Below are 22402 nucleotides of genomic sequence, written 5' to 3'. Positions count from 1 at the left end.
CTACAGCAACAGCCTCCTAACTAGGGTTCCTGACCCAAGAACCTCTAACTTCAGCTTTATCCTCCCTGCTACCAGCAGTTCCATCTAAAACTCAGCTCTCACACTTCCCCTGGCGAGAACACAATGCCATGGCATTCAGCGTTTAGCAATGCTTTTATTGTTTAATTGTTCGGATAATAACGACTATAAACCTTTAGTGGGCCCCACTGTTTTTCTTTCTTACTTCTTTCTTTTTTTTTTTTTAAACAAACAAGATCTTTCTCTGTCATCTAGGCTGGAGTGCAGTGGCATGATCATAGTTCACTGTACCTTCACACTCCTGGGGTCAAGAGATCTTCCTCTCTCAGCCTCCTGAGTAGGTAGTACTACAGGTATGCATTGCCACACCTGGCTTGTTTCTAAATTTTTTGGTAGAGACAGAGTCTTGCTATGTTACCTAGGCTGATCTCGAACTCCTGGTCTCAAGTGATCCTCCCAGCTTGGCTTCCCAAAGTGGTAAGATTATAGGTGTGAGCCACTGTGCCTGGCCTGCCTGACTGTTTTTAATACAAAGTCTGAACTCTTATAAAACAGCATACCTTTCCTCAAATCACTGCTAAGCCTTTCTGTGCCACCTCCCAGCTTGGGTCCCTGGGCAGAGTAACTCAATATTTCTAAGCATTGGGTTCCTCATCTTTAAATAAAGGAGAGGTTGGGTGAATAACATACCTACTTCATGTGAATGTTGTACAGATTAAATGTGATAATGCATGGGAAATGTGGTAATTATCACACTTACTCACTTTTCACTCTCATTCCACTTCCATACATCTCTGCCTTTGTCCCTATCATTCCTCTGCTTGGAATGCTATTATGCTGCGTTGTTCGTTTGGCAAACTGTTAATATGCAAGGCTCAGCTCAAACGGTCCCATTCCTTTCTGTACCTTCCTCTCACCTTTCTCCAACCCTCTATACCCAACAAAGGCGGAAGTGTCAGCCTGCTCCTGCATTCATTGCACTGCGCTGTCATCCCTACCAAGGCCTGAGAAGAGGAAGTATGATATTTTATTTGGTAGCACCAGTGCTGAGCACACCGCTTGGCACAGGAGATGCACAATGAGCGTTCACTGAAGTGTTAAAAGATGAGGGGAGTTTCTGAGTAGGCATAAAACAATTACTCCCAACCCAGCTATTTATTCTTAAAACTTTAAATTACTGTTGATGATTTTTGGAGAATGTATCTCAACTATCCCAACCTCCCTTTTTAAAGTCTCGCGCTATGTTTCATTTCTTTGACTTAATTAAAGAGCAATAATTACTCCTATTTGCAGGCCCCAACGCTCAAAGGATTTGGAAAAGAAGTATAGTAATTCTGGATTAGCAACTCTGAATATAAATAGGCTTGAGGTTACCCAGCATAATTCATTTCCCTTTTAATGATCCATGTTATTTTAGAACTTAAAAAACACATTGATCTAAGTCTAAGAAAACTTTTTTTGGCGGGGAGGGGGGAGCTACACCTTTCATTATTAATGACCATTATCTTTCGGCACACTGAAGTAATAAATTGATCTGTCACTTGATTATTACTGCTCGCAACTTGGTACAGCTATGTTCATTACTCCAGAATGAATTATTAATGGCTTGAGATCTCTATGTATCCCGGACAGAAAGGCCTAGACCTCAGCCTCTGCTGGCACCAGCCATCTATTATAGCTGGATGAATTTACAGGTGTGTGCAAAATAGGCTGGCAGAGCACTGGGGAGCCAGTCTAGCAGAGGCCATGGGACTCGTTCATTAGCAAGATCTATAAAACATGGAGAACCTGCTGGTTTGTTAAATTGAGCTGTCTGAGCTCCTCCTCACACAGCTCAGAATGTCATGTTGAGTCTTGACTTAAAATCCACACAGAGAAGTTACTTTCACACTACATACTGCAGTGAAGGAGTCTTTGACACATGTCTTTCAAATCCCTCTGTCCATGTGGACTGCTCTGCTGTGGTGTCTTTTGAAAGAACTGCCAATTCTATCATTTGGATGCTGCAGAGAAACAGTTTTGCATGTGATATTCACTTGGAAGAGACCCAGTTTCTTCTGTGATCATCAGAAATGCTGTATCCAATGAGAAGCAGTGGATCTCCTGAGGGGCATGACTTCAGGGCAGTCGTTGGGGGTGGGAAGGTATATGTACCCCACGATCCAGGGAGTTGCCTCTTGAACTAGATTCAGTGAGGAAAGCGCATGTTCCATGAAAATGGCCTTGGCAGAGGGGCCTCTTGCCACCTTTGCTTCAAAAGGAAATAGATGGAGACTCTGATTTGGTCTGATATCCTTTGAGGGGCAGAAGGAGGTAAATCACTTTCAGATAAAGATGTTGGTGGGGATGGTGATAGAGGGAGCATTATGAAGGGAATAGATAGCAGCCAATCCTTTTGGGGCCTGTAAGGCAGAGAACACCCATGCTGTCATAGGGATTACATCTGTTTTCCTGGAGTTTAAATGAGAGTCAGAGCTCTATAAGTGTTAAGTCGTACTTTAAAATATGAGACTGGTCCTAAAGTACTCCAACAATACATGAGTTTATTGTTGGGTTTGCAGATAGGTTTCATCTTGAGGCCGAGAGTAAAATACCAGACTGGTCCTGAAGTATTCTAAAGATACATAAGCTTAACGTAGGGTTTGCAGATAGGTTTCATCTTGAGGCCTAGAGTGCTATGTCAAAGAACGTCAAAGCAGAGTACCAGCTCCACTGGATACAACGTAGTGACAGATTCGCAATGAACCATGGGTTGGATGGGTGGAGCAACAGCCCATCCCACTTACCCACCATCCCCTACTTGTTTGCTTCAGCTTCCAATATTAAATTGGAATTAGGCTTACAGTGTTTTAGACTTTTTAAACAAGCTACAACAACTTTTTATATTTATCTGACCTTCATAATAACTGTATAATAGTAGCTCTCAAACGTTCTGACAATGACCCAAGGTAGGAAGTATATTTTATCAAGCAATACGCACATAAATAAACAGACAGGCACACATCCCCACACCATATCAGAAACAAAAGTTTTCAGGAATAGTAAGTATGATACATTCTGATATTTTCTATTCCCATGCTATCCTAGTCTATGTTTATCCAATAAATTGTTTTCATGAGCCACTTATATGCCATGAACTACTATTTCAGAAACACTGCTATAGAGGCATAAAGCACAAGTATTCTCTCCAATTTGCAAATTTGGACAATGAAGCCTAAGGGAGATCACAGCACAGTACCTGGAGTCAGACAGACATTACCAGCTAAATGGCAGCAGGCAAGTCACCTGGCCTCTCTCAACCTGTTTCCTCACATATAAAATGGGAGCAATATCATGCAGCTAGTAGCTTGTAAACCTGGAAGGCTGATTAAGTATGATTAAGTGAATCCCTTGGCATGAAATAATGGCTTAATAAATGACATCTGCTATTGTCATGGCGGCTATCGAGGTAGTGGTGATGAAAGTGGCAGCAGTAGCAGCAAGTGCCAATTTAAAGCCACATTGTTAGTTGGTAGTTTCGCTTGGTATCCTGTCCAGGAACCTTAGTGGCCTGCTTCTGCCTGGGGCAAGAGGTCTCACCTTTTCCACCTATATTTCAAAGACTACTGTACCCTATTTGTATTTCTCCTCTTTTCATTCTTTTGTGTAAAAAAAGTATGAAATACTTCGAATCTATAGAAAACCTCAAATTATAATAGTACTTTTTTTTTTTTTAATCTTGAGATGGAGTCTTGATCTGTCATCCAGGCTGGAGAGCAGTAGCACAATCTTGGCTCACTGCAACCTCCACCTCCCAGGTTCAAGCAATTCTCTCACCTTAGTCTCCCAAGTAGCGGGGATTACAGGTGTGTACCACCATGCCTGGCTAATTTTTCTATTTTTAGAAGAGATGGGGTTTCACCATGTTGGCCAGGCTGGTCTCGAACTCCTGACATTAGGTGATCCATATACCTCAGCTTCCCAAAGTGCTGGGATTACAGGCATGAGCCACCACACCTGGCCATAGTACTTATTTTCTATCACTTCCCTATATGCACTTCTGGCACAATAGGCTGAGAGCCTCACATGAAGCCAAAGCAAAGCCACCAAACTTACTCTGTCTTCATGACCAACAACATCATGCCCTTAGCCTGCCTGGCAAGTTCTTCCCCACCATACAAAGCCCACCATCCTACAAAGCTCAGCTCTGAGCACTCCACTGACCACTGGAGGCCATACCAAGCTCTCTCCTCTAAGAGATACATCACAATCACCCCATGGTATGTTTCTATACCAGCTGCTCTCCCCTGTTCACAAATGCCTTTGGACTATGGGCTGAATCAAAACCTTGGAGTGCATCTTCTGCAGAACACAGGCAGGTGCTGCGGTAGGCCTGAGGTGACCAATTCTGAAACTATTATAGGCAAGGTAGTGGGGATAAGCTACAGTCAGTATCACCACTCTCTACCACCCTTTCAGGGAAGCTCCAAGCTCTCTTAGAGCTGAAGAGGATTCGCTGGAAATGAAGCTGCTGGAACAACAGTTTTTTGTGGCTAACCAGAAAAGTTTAGTTTCCAGTGTTGTTAATTTGGTTCTTTTCACCAGCCTTAAATCCATCCTTGGTATATAACAGGAGATGGTGGGGGGAATCCCCACCACCACTCATTGCATGTTTTCTACGAAGTCAGACTCTGTGTTGCCTGAATACTACCTGGACTCGCTGAGGCAGGGCTGCTCCAGCAGCGCTGAGGAGGCCTCTGCTGAGAGCACCCATTAGAATCATAAACATAGCTTGCTGCACTGCCCCAGTGGTGGCACCAGAATGAGGTGTCAGATAAATCATTCTCCGTACTGACTGAGGCCTGGCTAATCAACCACATTTAACATCTTCCTGGGAATGGTTATTTAGTGAGAAGCCAGACAGGAATTGAGCAATTAATTGAGTGCTTATGGTAGGTATATCTACACAGTGTTGCCTATGGTGGGTACCTTCTACACATTGTCTCCTAACGGGAGAACCCTTTGAGACAGGCAGGTACCCACTATCACCACCACTTTACAAATGAGGAAAGAGGAGCATTGAGAAGTTAAGTAATCGGCCCGAGGTCACAGAGCTAATGAAGGGCAAAGCCAGGAGAGGAATGAAGCCTGCAGAGCCCATACTCCCAACCCTAGCTCTCTCCTCCTCCCACACCACCAGGGCAAGTTCGACCTAGGCTAAAAAGGCATCCTTCTTCCTCAGAAAATTCAACCAGAAATGAAGTTACTGTGGGGGAAAAACCAGTGGTTAGAGTAGAAAAAAAGAGGACCTCTCCCTCATTCACCTCACAAATTACTAAATTAGAAGAAGGAAAAAAAGAGAAAGAAAGCATTTATGGCTATGGGAATAACACTGGACTAAACACTGTTTCTTCCTCCTTCTTGCAATGGAAAATGGCTGCACACTTGACAAGATTATGAAAATGATGAACTATCCCTCAAATATGATGACATTCCATTTATAGCTGGCTGGCACAGTCAGAGAGCTGGTTCCTAATAACTAAAGAGTGAACACTATAAGACTGAGAGAGAAGGAGAAATTAAAAGGAAAAAAAAGGAGGGAAAAATAGGCAAAATGGGTCTGTAGTCCAAAAAAGAGATAATTATGGCCATACATGTATTCATCCAGGCTGTACTGCTTTCATTCAAGGATGTCAAATTCAGTGAATAACTAGCAAAGTGTTCTCTGCTTCTGGGGAAACATACAGCTACATTCCAGATGGGTAAACAAGACGGCTGAGATGCTAAGTACTGCTCAGTATTACTTAGGTTCATTTTAACCCCCACCAACAGAGGCCCACTTGGTATTGAAAATTGTTTAAAGAAAAGGAAAAGAGATTTGGGGGAATTAAAAAAAAAAAGACAAGGTACCTCTTTTCATATAGCTTGCAATCTAACACAGAGGTATTCTAAAATCTGAGTGTGTAACTAGCTCTATGTCTACTCGTCTTCTCTAATTCAACTCCATTCCCTATTTAAAATCTACCAAAGGCTTCTGACCTGTTTTAAATTTCAAGTTGAAACTCTTTAGCATCCAGTATGGTCGCTCCTCAAAAAATTATACTCAGAATTACCATATGATCCAGCAATTCCACTTCTGTGTATATGCGTAAAATAACTGTAAGTGGGGTCTCAACGAATTATTTGTATACCCACTTTTACTGCAGTATTATTCACAGTGGTTAAAATGCAGGAGCAACCCAAATGTGTATTGATGGATGAACGGAGAAGCAAAATGTGTTACATGCAAACTACTACTTCAGCCTTAAAGATGAAGAAAATTCTGGCATATATTACGACATGGATGAATCTTGGGGATATTTGTGTTAGGTGAAATAAACCAGTCACAGACAGACAAATGCTGTATGCTTCTACTGATATGAGGTACTTAGAGTAGTCAAATTGAAAAGTAGAATGGTGGGTGCCAGGGACTGGATGAAAGGGAAATGGGGAGCTTTTGTTTAATGGATACCGAGTTTCAGTTTTACAAGATTAGTTATGGGGCTGGTTGGTGGTGTGGTGACTGCACTTAAAAATACTCAAGGTGGTAAAGTTTACATTATATGTATTTTACAACAACAACAAAAACATTTTTTTTTTAGTAAACCCTTGGCAAAGTGCCTACACAATCTAGCTGACCTCTCAAGACCCTCCTTTACCCTGTCCCCTGTACTCTTTCACCTCTGAGCTAAAATTGTCCTTAGGCCTCCGTTCCTTCCTTCCTAATGCTGATCCCCATTCCCAGGCCACTCTGTAGCCCCCTCTCCCTCTTTACTTGGCTCTGTCTTTCTTACCACTCTTCCGCAAAGTGGACTATCTGGACATGCAATCTAGGTCAGGTTTTTTACTACAATTCTAATTCTTCAATTCTCCTCCCTGGTACTTATTGAATTATAAATATATCACCATTCATGGAATTGACATTTTCTGTCTCCCCTATTTAGCAGAGCTTCAAGAGTACAGGGATGTTGGGGAGGACTCAAGATGGCGCTGTGAGAACAACCCAGGATTGGAGCTCTCCTTGAATCCGCGGAGAGGTGAGTCGGAGCTGCATTTCCAGACTGATCTTTGTTGCCCACAGAATGGGGAAATTCCCAAGTATAAAGGAGACGCGGGACACCAGGCAGTACCTCTGCCTGGCAAAGCCGGCAGCCGGGGTGGCAGTGGCCCGCCCTACCCAGCGCTTCCCACAGGGTGCACTTGTCTGGGTGCCCTGTTGAACCGGCAACCTGAGACTTGAGAGGGCTGAACTTGAGACTGAACGAGACTTGGACAGTGGGCCAGCCCAGGGGATTGCAGGGACAGAGCGTCTGGGGTAGCCCAGTGGGACAAACAAAACCGTGATTTCAAATGATCCCTGTGCAGACGGTCCGAGACGCTCTGTGGGGGAGGGGCGTCCACCATTACCGAGGCAACCCGCCCCAACTGAGATACACGCCCACTGCTGACGCAGCCAGCTGTTGCCGAGGCAATCCGTCCCTACTGAGATACACGCCCACTGCCGATGCAGCCTGCCGTTGCCGAGGCAACCCGCTACAACAAAGAGACTCCGCTGCAGGGCGTGGCGGAGACCACAGCAGAACAGCAGAGCCTGCAGCAACAGGGCAGACCACACAACAGAAGGGCGGAGCCTCGACAGGCAAACAGTGGCTAGTCTGCCTCCTAGCTGGGCAGGACACCTCAACCGACATCCAAAAATAAAGCCCGAACCCCCCACCACAGAGCATTTGAGAAAAAAAGGGATTTTTTTAATGAGCTCTGTTGCAGCAGAATCAAACATAGCAGCCTAACAGCCCTGAATGAACAACACAGCTCACAGCTCAGCAATTGAGCTCCTATAAAGTACAGACTGTCTCCTCAAGCAGCTCCCTGACCCCTCTATATCCAAAAGACTGACATTTGGCAGGCATCATCCTGGGACAAAGATAGCAGAAAAAGAAACGGGTAGCATCCCTCACTGTGCCACAGCTGCTAGAGGTGCACCCCAGACAAGCAGGGCCTGGAGTGGACCTCAGCAGTCGTACAGCGAAGGGGCTAGGCTCGTAGAAGGAAAACCAAGTAACAGAAATACTTCATCATCAACAATCTGGGTGTCCACTCAGAGACCCAATCGAAAAGTCAGCAACTACGCAGACGACAAGCGGATAAATCCACAAAGATGGGAAAAAACCAGCAAAAAAAGGAGAAAAACACCCGAAACCAGAACACCTCGCCTCCTAGAAAGGACCAAAACTCCTCACCAGCAAGGGAACAAAGCTGGACGGAGAATGACTGTGATGAAATGACGGAATTAGACTTCAGAAGGTGGATAATGAGAAACTTTTGTGAGCTAAAAGAACATGTATTAAATCAATGCAAAGAAACTAAGGAACTTGAAAAAAGATATGAGGAAATGATAACAAGAATGGATAACTTAGAGAGGAATATGAATGAATTAAAGGAGCTGGAAAACACAATACGAGAACTTCGCGAAGCATGCACAAGTTTCAATAGCCGAATTGACCAAGCAGAAGATAGAATGTCTGAAGTCGAAGACCAACTCAATGAAATAAAACGAGAAACCAAGATTAGAGAAAAAAGTGCAAAAAGGAATGAACAAAGTCTCCAAGAAATGTGGGACTATGTGAAAAGGCCTAACCTACATTTGATAGGTGTACCAGAAGGGGACGAAGAGAATGAATCCACGCTGGAAAATACTCTTCAGGACATCATCCAGGAAAATTTCCCCCACCTAGCAAGACAGGCCAACACTCAAATGCAGGAAATACAGAGAACACCACAAAGATATTCCGCAAGAAGAGCAACCCCAAGGCACATAATTGTCAGATTCAACAAGGTTGAAATAAAGGAGAAAATACTAAGGGCAGCCAGAGAGAAAGGTCGGACCACCCACAAAGGGAAGCCCATCAGACTCACAGCAGATCTCTCAGCAGAAACACTACAAGCCAGAAGAGAGTGGGGGCCAATATTCAACATACTTAAAGAAAAGAACTTTCAACCCAGAATTTCATATCCAGCCAAATTGAACTTCAGAAGTGAAGGAAAAATAAAATCCTTTGCGAACAAGCAAGTACTCAGAGATTTTGTCACCACCAGGCCTGCTTTACAAGAGCTCCTAAAAGAGGCACTACACATAGAAAGGAACAACCACTACCAGCCATTCCAAAATCACACTAAATGCTAAAGAACATCAACATAATGAAGAATCTACAACAACTAACAGGCAAAACAGCCACTTAGCATCAAAATGGCAGTATCAAATTCACACATAACAATATTAACCCTAAATGTAAATGGACTAAATGCACCAATCAAAAGACACAGACTGGCAAATTGGATAAAAATCCAAAACCCATCAGTGTGCTGTATACAGGAAACCCATCTCACATGCAAGGATACACAAAGGCTCAAAATAAAGGGATGGAGGAAGATTTACCAAGCAAATGGAGAGCAAAAAAAAGCAGGAGTTGCAATTCTCATCTCTGATAAAATAGACTTTAAAGCAACAAAGATCAAATGAGACAAAGAAGGCCATTACATAATGGTAAAAGGATCGATACAACAAGAAGAGCTAACGATCCTGAACATATATGGACCCAATGCAGGAGCACCCAGATACATAAGGCAAGTTCTTAATGACTTACAAAGAGACTTAGACTCCCACACAATAATAGTGGGAGACTTTAACACTCCACTGTCAATACTAGACAGATCAACCAGACAGAAAATTAACAAGGATATCCAGGGCTTGAACTCACATGGAGCAAGCAAACCTGATAGACATTTACAGAACTCTCCACCCCAAATCCACAGAATACACATTCTTCTCAGCACCACATCACACCTACTCTAAAATTGACCACATAATTGGAAGTAAAGCACTGCTCAACAAATGCAAAACAACTGAAATCATAACAAACAGCCTCTCAGACCATAGTGCAATCAAGTTAGAACTCAGAATACAGAAACCAACCCAGAACCGCACAGCTTCATGGAAACTGAACAACTGGCTCTTGAATGTTGACTGGGTAAACAATGAAATGAAGACAGAAATAAAGAAGTTCTTCGAAACCAATGAGAACGAAGACACAACATGCCAGAACCTCTGGGACACATTTAAAGCAGTCTCTAGAGGAAAGTATATAGCAATAAGTGCCCATGTGAGGAGTATGGAGAGATCCAAAATTGACACCCTATTGTCAAAATTGAAAGAGCTAGAGGAGCAAGATCAAAAAAACTCAAAACCCAGCAGAAGACAAGAAATAACTAAGATCAGAGCTGAACTGAAGGAGATTGAGACACAAAAAAACCCTTCAAAAAATCAATAAATCCAAGAGCTGGTTTTTTGAAAAGATCAACAAAATAGACAGACCACTAGCCAGATTGATTAAAAATAAAAGAGAGAACAACCAAATAGATGCAATAAAAAATGATAAAGGGGAAATAACCACAGACTCCACAGAAATTCAAACCATCATCAGAGAATATTACAAACAACTCTATGCACATAAACTAGTAAACTTGGAAGAAATGGATAAATTCCTGGACTCCTGTGTCCTCCCAAGCCTAAACCAGGAGGAAGCTGAAACTATGAATAGACCAATAACAAGGTCAGAAGTCGCGGCAGCAATTAAGAGCCTACCACACAAAAAAAGCCCAGGTCCAGACGGGTTCACAGCCGAATTCTACCAGACACACAAAGAGGAGCTGGTACCATTCCTTCTAAAACTATTCCAAATAATCCAAAAAGAGGGAATCCTTCCCAAATCATTTTATGAGACCAACATCATCCTGATACCAAAACCTGGCAGAGACCCAACAAGAAAAGAAAACTTCCGGCCAATATCCATAATGAACATAGATGCAAAAATCTTCAATGAAATATTGGCAAGCCAATTGCAACAGCAAATCAAAAAACTTATTCATCACGATCAAGTAGGATTCATCCCAGGGATGCAAGGCTGGATCAACATACACAAGTCTATCAACGTAATTCACCACATAAACAGAACCAAAAACAAAAACCACATGATTATCTCAATTGACGCAGAGAAGGCATTTGACAAAATACAACAGCCCTTTATGCTAAAAACCCTCAATAAACTTGGTATCGATGGAACGTATCTCAAAATAAAAGCTATTTATGACAAACGAACAGCCAATATCATACTGAATGGGCAAAAACTGGAAGCATTCCCTTTGAAATCCGGCACTAGACAAGGATGCCCTCTCTCACCACTCCTATTCAATATAGTACTGGAAGTTCTAGCCAGAGCAATCAGGCAAGAAAAAGAAATAAAGGGGATTCAAATAGGAAAGGTGGAAGCCAAATTGTCTCTATTTGCAGACGACCTGATAGTATACCTAGAAGACCCCATCGCCTCAGCCCAAAAACTCCTGAAACTGATAAGCAACTTCAGCAAAGTCCCAGGATATAAAATCAATGTGCAAAAATCACGAGCATTCCTATACACCAATAACAGACTTAAAGAGAGCCAAATCAAGAACAAACTGCCATTCACAATTGCTACAAAGAGAATAAAATACCTTGGAATACAACTCACAAGGAACGTAAGGGACCTCTTCAAGGAGAACTACAAGCCACTGCTCAATGAAATCAGAGAGGACACAAACAGATGGAGAAGCATTCCATGTTCATGGTTAGGAAGAATTAATATCGTGAAAATGGCTATACTGCCCAAAGTAATTTACAGAATCAATGCTATCCCCATCAAGCTACCATTGACTTTCTTCACAGAACTGGAAAAAACCACCATGAACTTCATATGGAACCAAGAGAGAGCCCGCATAGCCAAATCAATTCTAAGCAAAAAGAACACAGTGGGGGGGCATCACACTACCGGATTTCAAACTATACTACAAGGCTACAGTAATCAAAACAGCATGGTACTGGTACCAAAACAGAGATATAGACCAATGGAACAAAACAGAGGCACCGGAGGCAACACAACATATCTACAACTATACAATCTTTGATAAACCTGACAAAAACAAGCAATGGGGAAAGGATTCCATGTTTAACAAATGGTGTTGGGAAAACTGGCTAGCCATGTGCAGAAAGCAGAAACTGGACCCCTTCCTGACACCTTACACTAAAATTAACTCCAGATGGATTAAAGACTTAAACATAAGACCTGGCATGATAAAAACCCTAGAAGGAAATCTAGGCAAAACTATCCAGGACATAGGAGTAGGCAAGGACTTCATGAACAAAACACCAAAAGCATTGGCAACAAAAGCCAAAATAGACAAATGGGACCTAATCAAACTCCACAGCTTCTGCACGGCAAAAGAAACAGTTACTAGAGTGAATCGGCAACCAACAGAATGGGAAAACATTTTTGCAGTTTACCCATCTGACAAAGGGCTGATATCCAGAATTTACAAAGAACTCAAACAGATTTACAAGAAAAAACCAAACAAGCCCATTCAAAAGTGGGCAAAGGATATGAACCGACACTTTACGAAAGAAGACATATATGAGGCCAACAATCATATGAAAAAATGCTCATCGTCACTGGTCATCAGAGAGATGCAAATCAAAACCACATTGAGATACCATCTCACACCAGTTAGAATGGCGATCATTAAAAAATCTGGAGACAACAGATGCTGGAGAGGATGTGGAGAAAAAGGAACACTTTTACACTGCTGGTGGGAGTGTAAATTAGTCCAACCATTGTGGAAGACAGTGTGGCGATTCCTCAAGGCCTTAGAAATAGAAATTCCATTTGACCCAGCAATCCCATTACTGGGTATATACCCAAAGGACTATAAATCATTCTACTATAAGGACACATGCACACGAATGTTCATTGCAGCACTGTTTACAATAGCAAAGACCTGGAATCAACCCAAATGCCCATTGATGATAGACTGGATTGGGAAAATGTGACACATATACACCATGGAATATTATGCAGCAATCAGAAATGATGAGTTCGTGTCGTTTGTAGGGACATGGATGAATCTGGAGAACATCATTCTCAGCAAACTGACACAAGAACAGAAAATGAAACACCGCATATTCTCACTCATAGGCGGGTGATGAAAAATGAGAACACATGGACACAGAGAGGGGAGTACTAAACACTGGGGTCTATTGGGGGGAAAAGGGGAGGGCCAGTGGGAGGGGGAGGTGGGGAGGGATAGCCTGGGGAGAAATGCCAAATGTGGGTGAAGGGGTGAAAGCAAACAGGTACCTATGCAACTGTATTGTATGCTCTGCACATGTACCCCAAAACCTAAAATGCAATAAAAAAATAAGGAAAAAAAAAGAGTACAGGGATGTCATCAGCCTCCCTCACTGCCACACACCAGTGCCTAGTAGTTTGCATATCATTGTTGAGGGGAGAACAAAGGAACACGGGGATGCTTTGGGAGGCCAACTTCTTCTAAGTGTGTCAAGGCTCAGCTGCACTAGATGCCTGGGTTAAATATGTCACCTACTGCTGTCTTAGAGCCTTTGCCACTCCAGGGGTGGTGAGGGGGGGAGTGCAGCTGGCCACAGCAGCTCATCCTGACACAGACAGCATGTAATGCACCAGGCATCTCTCCTTGACCACACTAATCTAGAAGGTATAACAGCCATAAAATATTTACAAGGTATAATAATTATTGCATGCATTGCCTAATATGCATTGTATAATATAGCATGAGCTCACACTACTATACCAGGATCCCTTCAGTACATGTAATAACCCTCTAGGGCAGTGTCTCCCATCTCTCCTTTTCTTTATCCATTTCTGAAATTCTTTTATTTCCTGCCTGTCTTTGATTATTACTAGGATTTCCACCAACAGTAACAGCAACTAACATTAACTAAGCACTTACTGTGAGCCAGGGATAACCACTCCATCAATTATCTCATGTGATGTTAAAAGTAACCCTAGGAGCAAAATTCTATTACTATCCCAGACGGAGAGGCTGGGGCTCACACAAATTCAGAAATTTGTCTAGGGTCATGTATCTAGAATTTGAGACCAAAAAGTCTATAGTCTGATTTCAGAGCTATTGCTCTGAAATGCTCTAGTATGAGGCAGAGAGACAGAGAGAAAGAAAGAGAAAGACAGACAGACCGACAATATATATCCTGCCATTTTATCTCATTTGCTTTTCTTCTTTATGGCCCAACCTTAAGGAGATCATAGGGCAAAAGAACCTGACTATTTTTACAAGGATAATTTGAAGGCAAACAAGAATATTAGGTTCATCTATGTCCACTAACAATATAAAATTTCTAAGCTTTTCTATTGGTAAATAAACTAATCGGGGTCATGGGAATTACTAGGACCCCTCTGGAACAGGCCAGATTTCATTAACAACAAGAATGATACTTTTGCTGTAAGCTGCCTAGTTTTCCTCAATTAGTTAGTCTTTTAAACAGGCCAACCTACATTTTATTTGCCCTACATTGTCTCAGCTACCTGGTATTTGAGAAGGCTTCTGCACAGGGAAAACACATTCCTTAGATCCAGGGGTTAACTGATTAGCTTTCACCTATCTCATCCTGGACAGTTTAGGCTTCAGCTAGTAGCTGTGTTCTTGGTCCCAGTCCACCGGGCACAGATGGGGAAGAGCAGCATTCACATATAAAAAGACCTACAGAGAAGCTGACTCAGAAAGCCTTTCTTCCTGGAAAATTACTTATTTCAAATTACATAACAATCCATTCTAAAGTCCAATGTAATTAACATTTGCAAAGCATTTGATAGCTCATAAAATGCTTTCACATTCATAATCATGGATTTATTGATTAGTTCTCAAATCTAGAAAAAGATGCCACAGAGTAAATAGAGGCGGTGTAAAAGCTGCACGTGTGTATGCCAGTCTGGTGTCACCAAGTGCTGCAAATGCTGGTTCCTGTTGGTGGTGACATTTCCTGCAACCACCCAACCTACCACCTATAAGCTAACATTGTCCTAAAGTCAAGCAAGCCACGGAGACATTGCTTTGGGACTTTCTACCCAAGGAATAAAGTACAAGGTGACACAATACAGAGGCCGAAACTGCTACATCTATTTTTCAACTACCAACTATTTTTTAGCACCCATTGTGTGCAATGGACTGCTTTAAGTGCCGGAGATACAGTGTCGAACAAGACAGACTCCTCCAGTTTCCTGCCCTAGAGAAGCTTACATTCTTTCCGAGTAGGACAGACTATAAGCAAAGTAAATATATGATGCTATGTTGAAACAGCCAGCATGAAAGAGATGGGGAGAATAGAGGAAATCTTTGTAGCTTTAGACAGGTGGTCAGTGAAGTCTCATGGAGAAGGCATGTGTTAACAACCTGAAGGAGGTAAGGAAGCAAGCCCGAGGACATCTGGGAAGAGAGCTACAGGCAGAGGAAACAGCAGGTGCAAGCACCTCAGGGTAAGTACCTGTGTGGCACGCTGGCAACATCTAATGCCTGGAGCCCAGAGAGCAAGGGGGAAAGTATCAGGAAAAGTCAGAGAGGTAATGGACTTGAGGTGGCAAATCCTGGCAAACTTTGCAGGCCACTGTAAAAGCTTTGTTCTTCACTGAGTGTGATAAAAAGCAATTAGAAAATTCTGATCAGAGGGGTAACATAATGTTAGTTATCCCCTTTGTAGACTCAGAAAGGTCTCAACTAACACTTAAATGCTCAAATGCCATAGGTAGCTTAACATTCAGAGGGAAAGATATGGCCAGGTGAGGTGGCTTACACCTGTAATCCCAGTATTTTGGGAGGCTCAGGTGGGCAGATCACTTGAGGCCAGGAGTTTGAGACCAGCCTGGCCAACATAGCAAAACCTTATCTCTACTAAAAATACAAAAATTAGCCAGTTGTGGCAGCATGCCTGTAGTCCCAGGTACTCAGGTAGCTAAGGCATAAGAATGGCTAGAACCCAAGAGATGGTGGTTCCGAGATGGCATCACTGCACTCCAGCCTGGATGAGAGCAAGACGCTGTCTAAAAAAAACCTAAAAACTAAAACAAACAAAAAGAGAGTTAAGAACTTTATAAGCTAGCATAAAACCCAACAAGAGAATTCAAGATGTATACAAACCAGATAACAGTACTGTTCATATTTAATTAAAATGTATCAGGCCCTGTGCCTTTGTGCCTGTATCTGTTAACCTCATAGGTTTCTGCAGGTGTTTCCCATTTTCCTCTTGGTCGTTGTGCTGGAGATTCTACTGGGAAGCCTGGTGGAAGAACAGAATGCTTAGCCAAACCTGAACTGGGGGGCTAGAGCAAGTAACAGCTTCTAGGTGCCAGTTACCTGCTACCCAGCTAAGAGCCACCCATGAACAGCGCCGATACTAACATTTGTAGAGTCCATTGAATTTCACCATCGTGACAATCTTTAATTTGTTAAAATAAATAGCCGTCTTCTGAAACTAGATCCACATTACTAGTGCCATTTTACAGATGAAAGGACAGGGACAAAAGGAGCTAAATCAAAGGTTAAGAGATTGGTCCTCAGCCATGTGGCTTAGCCCCAACAGGAACAGTGGCTCTGGGACCCAGTGCTGGGAGCTTGTCACTTCCCATGAGATGTAAATCTCATTGCAGCTTCTATGGACATGATCATAATCCTTTCTGGGAAGATCAAGCTTCCAGATCCACAGATGGGTTCATGTTACAAAGAGATGGGCAGTTTGATAGGAGAGAAGCAGACACTCACAAAATACACACCCTGGGTAACCTATCTCCTTCTGTGGGGATTTTTTAAATGTGGGGAATAACCCATGTGACTGGCACACTTTTGAAATGGAATGTACTTTTACCCCAAAAAGCAAACAGAAAATGACATTTCCTGCCATGAGTCTGAAAAAAAAAATTGGGAGGCTAAAGTTGAAAATGTTAGCTCTATTTCAAGGGCCAATCTACCAATGTGACTGGAATTGACAAACTTACATGTCCTGCCATGGTACCTCTAGATTATGTTTGGATATTTGATTAGAAGAGAGAGAGAAAAAAAAAACAGTAATGTGTGGTATGCTCTTCATGTACAAGAGCTGAGACCCCATGGAAAAGTTCTGAAGGTCAATTCATCCTAACACTGAAAGGTGAAAAACATCCTAGGTCTCTAACATCCATGAAGATTGCTGGTATAGTACATCAACATTACATATGTTTACATGTCTAAAGCTAATGAATAGAATCCACTAAAAAAAGAATACAAATCTTCGCAATCCATAAAAGTCAGAAACAATCTGGGCCGGGCGCGGTGCCTCAAGCCTGTAATCCCAGCACTCTGGGAGGCCGAGGCGGGTGGATCATGAGGTCAAAAGATCGAGACCATCCTGGTCAACAGGGTGAAACCCCATCTCTACTAAAAATACAAAAAATTAGCTGGGCATGGTGGTGTGTGCCTGTAATCCCAGCTACTCAGGAGGCTGAGGCAGGAGAATTGCCTGAACCCAGGAGGCGGATGTTGCGGTGAGCCGAGATCGCGCCATTGCACTCCAGCCTGGGTAACGAGCAAAACTCCGTCTCCAAAAAAAAAAAAAAAGAAAGAAACAATCTGAATGGATAACACCTTAATATCCCTCTCCTCCTGAAGCTCTGTGGCAAGACCTCCAAGCTCCTTGCTGCACTAAATCTTTGTCTCCTAAAATTTCAATGTAAGCTCAAGCCTAAGGGAAACAACAGTTCCTCTTATTCATTCATCCATACAAAATAACAGTTTTTATATATAGTGATACATGTAAGGGTAAGAGTGAACACACAAACCCTTCTGTTATATTAATTGCCTTAATCACAAAAATAGATTTGTCAGGGAATTATGCCAATAAAGTTCTTACTTCAACACATGCAAAGCAAAAAAGCAAAACCTGATTTATCCTCCTCAAAGGTGGCACAAAGCTGGAAACTCATTGAATTCTGCTACCACGAAGCAAATTTTAAAATACAGTGAGTGTTGATAACAGAAACCAGGGATCCAAGGTGAGGAAACCAATATACCATTAGGCACAGAAGAGCAGATCGTGTCTGGTAACAGAGACACCAAATGATTCAGAGTGAAGTTGAGATCTAGGTCCCTGATCCACCCAACATTCACATTCTCTCAGCAAGTGTCATTCACAAAGTCCAAACCCAACCAGATATTTTTCAAAGGGGAAGTCAAAGTGTTTAATGACAAAGTTCTAAAATGCTTTCTATTGTGCAGGCATCAAAGTCTAACACCTTAGTTGCTGTCATCTGGCTTTGCCTGGCTCAATGGGAAAGGTGGGTGAAGAAGGCCAACCTGATGGCAGCTGGGATGGGGTGGAGAAATACAATATAGGCTAAAGTGGCACTTCAAGGACAGAGTGATGCACAATTCCCAGCAGAAAAGCTGCCAGTAACTGACTTTAGCAGACCAATATGGATAGTGTATAAATCTACAGAGATAAAACCACTTAATGGATATCAGATCCTTGAGCAAATCCAAATGCCTCACCGTGGCCTATATGATCCAGCCCCTGCCTACTGATCTCTCCAAACCTCATGCCATACAACCATGATCTTACTCACAGAGCTTCAACTATCCTGGCCTTCTGTCTGTTTGCAAACACACCAAGTATGCTCATACCCAATACTGACTGAACACCTATGACATGCCATGAACCCTTCTGGGCACTGGGATACAGCAGTGAACCAGACTGACAAGATCCTTGCTTTCATTCCAACTGGGATGGCAGATAACACACAGATACATCAGTAAAAATGTCAGACTGCAAAAGTTCCATGAAGAAATCAACAGAGGTATGTGACAAAACCTGGTGAAGAGGATCAAATTAGGTAGGCTAGGAAGGCCTTTCTAGGGAAGAGACTTGTGAGCTAAGCCCATTTATTAATCCAAGAGTGCAGCCTACAAGTCTACAGCCTAGGAGCAGACTGCAAATCACACCCTCACATAGGCAATAATAAGCTGTATCTTCAAACACAAGCATCAGTGATGCCTGCCTGAGATCTCTTTAAAATGAAGCCTAATGCATTATATTCCAAAGGAGCTCACTTCCTTTTCCATGGGAATTCTGAAGTCTGTGTCAACAGCTGCTGAGTACAATTGGAAGCCCTGCAATCATTGCCACCATGCGGTTACCCGCACAATGATGTGAACACCCTGTGGCTTCTGGCTGCTCCTCCTGCCCATCTCTGCAGCCTCAACCCATTTAGGAAGCAGCTCCTCCCAAAAACATGTCGCTCATACATCCCACTGCTCAGTCTTCCACACAGAAGGCCACCTTCCAGAAATTCACATCAAGGAGAAAGCCACACCACTATCCTGTTGCTATGTACCAGCATTTAGCTGGATTATATAAAGAGCTAAGTAATCATTAAATAAGGGTGGGAAACAAACAACAAAGAAAAAGTAACCCCTTAAAAAGATCCTTTGGGCCTGGAGAACTTGCAGGGAGAGGAAGAAGCATGGTTCAGGAAGTCCTGCTACTCTACAAAAAGTCAGGATTCAGACAGTTCACATACAAATGACCAAAAAAAAAAAAAAAAGTCGCTCATACTTACACTCACCAAAAAAACTCTCTTCTCTATTGGGCAATGGAAAATAAAAACTGGTGCTTAAAAACAGTGAGTGGCTTCTAGAAATTAGTTAATAAATCCTACACGTTGCTTTCCCAAGTAGTCTCAATGCAGCTACATGCTCTTCAGACTTCTGATGCATTGAAGAGAGGATGCCTACAGCCATGAACCATGGTGATCAGCAGAACATACATGCGGCATTTTCAGACATGCAGACAGATTCCACTCCCACCAGGACCACAGTGCTGCAAGGCTGAGACCTGTCCCAAGGCTATGATACATGTACTTATCTATCTGTACGCACATATCCACAAACTTCTACCTGGATTCATATGCTTTAAACATATATGCACCCATGTATGATTCTTACACACAGAAGAAAACTTATGCAATAAAATGCTTCTATCTTCCTCAAACAGAACCATTTAATGACATTAGCTAATCTCAGTCTGGTTTTTAGGTTAGGCCTAGTTTTAAATAGCTTACCCTTACTCTTTCTTTCAGAGCTATCAATTAGGGGAAGAAAAGACATGTTTTCTTTTCTTTTTTTTTTTCATTTCTTTTTCTTTTTTGAGACATTATTTCATTCTTGTTGCCCAGGCTGGAGGGCAATGGCGTGATCTCGGCTCACTGCAACCTCTGCCTCCTGGGTTCAAGCAATTCTCCCGCCTCAGCCTCCCAAGTAGCTGGGATTACAGGTATGCACCAGCACACCTGGTTAATTTTGTATTTTTAGTAGAGATGGGGTTTCTCCATGTTGGTCAGGCTGGTCTTGTACTCCTGACCTCAGGTGATCCGCCCACCTTGGCCTCCCAAAGTTCTGGGATTACAAGCACAAGCCACCTCGCCCAGCCCTTCTCTTTTATTTTCTTATAAGTGAAAGTATTCACTGTAGAATAATTTATAAAAAGCACAAAGAAAATAAAAATCACCAGTGATTCCACCATCCAGAAATAACTGTTACATTAAATGTTTTCAGGTGTATGTGTTACGTTCTATGTTTTTTCAGACACATATATACTCATATTTTTAATCAAGTTGGAATCATATTGTAGGCACCTAGTTTTATAACTTGTTTTTTACTGCTTTACTGTGAACTTTTCAAGTACGATTCACTGTCTTGCTCAACATCGTTATGGTGGCACAGTGTTTCACTGTATGGGTATTCCATAATTTAGAAATCTCCCATTATTGGACAGTCAGGTTGTTTCCAATATTTTATGGTTTCCACTAATATTACAGTGAATCTCTATGTACATAAATATGCACGCATATCTTTATTTCTCTAGAATAAATTCATAGAAACAGAATTTCTGGATGAAAGGGCATACTTTTTGTTTTGTTTGGGTTGGTGTTTTTGAGATGGGGTCTCACTGTTTCACCAAGACTGGAGTGCAGTGGTGTGATCTCGGCTCACCGCAACCTCAGCCTCCCAGGCTCAAGTGATTTGCCTGCCTCAGCCTCCCAAGTAGCTGGGATTACAGGGTGTGCCACTACCTGCAGGCTAATTTTTATATTTTTAATAGAGACAGGGTTTCACCATGTTGGCCAGGCTGGTCTTGAACTGCTGACCTCAAATGATGCACCCGAGTTGGCCTCCCAAGGCACTGGGATTACAGGCGTGAGCCACTGTGCCTGGCCAGCATATTTTTAATATTTATTACCAAACTATTACCCATGAGATCTATATAAATTTACATTCCCACCTAGAAAATTTTAGTGTGCCCATTTCCCTAGGATCTTTATTTGGTGCTTCACTAGCACCAAAATAAGGTATTGCTATTTTGAAAGCTTTTATCTTAAATTTCATTTCTGTTTTTTTTTCTAAGTCCATCTATGTTGTAACAAATAGCAGTAACTCCTTTTCTAAGGTTGAATAATATTCCATTGTGTGTGTGTGCCTGTGTGTGTGTCTGTGTATATATATATATATATATATTTTTTTTTAAGATGGAGTTTCACACTTGTTACCTAGGCTGGAGTGCAGTGGCGCAGTCTCGGCTAACTGCAACCTCCACCTCTTAGGTTCAAGTGATTCTCCTGCCTCAGCCCCGAGTAGCCGGGACTACAGGCATGGACCACCGCCCCTAGCTAATTTTTGTATTTTTAGCAGAGAAGGGGTTTCACTATGCTGGCCAGGCTGGTCTCAAACTGCAGACCTCAGGTGATCCACCCACCTTGGGCTCCAAAAGTGTTGGGATTACAGGTGTGAGCTACTACACCGTGTCTGGCCTATATTTTTTTCTTACTTTAATTATACTTTAAGTACTGGGATACATGTGCAGAACGTAGGTATATATATGCCATTGCAGTTTCCTTCAGCCCATCATCTACATTAGGTATTTCTCCTAATGCTATCCCTCCCCTAGCCCCCCACCCCCCACCAGACCCCAGTGTGTGCTTTTCCCCTCCCTGTGCCCATATGTTCTCATTGTCAACTCCCACTTATGAGTGAGAACATGCAGTATCTGGTTTTCGGTTCCTGTGTTAGTTTTCTGAGAATGATGGTTTCCAGCTTTATCCATGTCCCTGCAAAGGACATGAACGCATTCTTTTTTTGTGGCTGCATAGTATTCCATGGTGTATATGTGCCACTTTTTTTAATCCAGTCTAACATTGATCGGCATTTCAGTTGGTTCCAAGTCTTGCTATTGTGAATAGTACTGCAATAAACATATGTGTGCATATGTCTTTATAGCAGAATAATTTATAATCCTTTGGGTATATACCCAGTTATGGGATTGCCGGGTCAAATGGTATTTCTAGCTCTAGATCCCTGAGGAATTGCCACACCGTCTTCCACAATGGTTGAACTAATTTATACTCCCACCAACAGTGTAAAAGCATTC

The 22402-nt window shown here is 42.4% G+C and overlaps 1 protein-coding gene across 28 annotated transcripts in view; it reads right to left on the bottom strand.

Annotated features, from left to right (window-relative positions):
- Positions 1-22402, bottom strand: part of ARHGAP26 (Rho GTPase activating protein 26) — a 914282-nt gene that overhangs the window by 116067 nt on the left and 775813 nt on the right. The window lies entirely within an intron of this gene.

The sequence above is a fragment of the Callithrix jacchus genome, chromosome 2 (assembly GCF_049354715.1).
Source record: "Callithrix jacchus isolate 240 chromosome 2, calJac240_pri, whole genome shotgun sequence".
Lineage (NCBI taxonomy): Eukaryota > Metazoa > Chordata > Mammalia > Primates > Cebidae > Callithrix > Callithrix jacchus.
The sequence above is the reverse complement of the archived record's forward strand: the minus strand, read 5'-3'. Positions and strand labels throughout refer to the sequence as shown.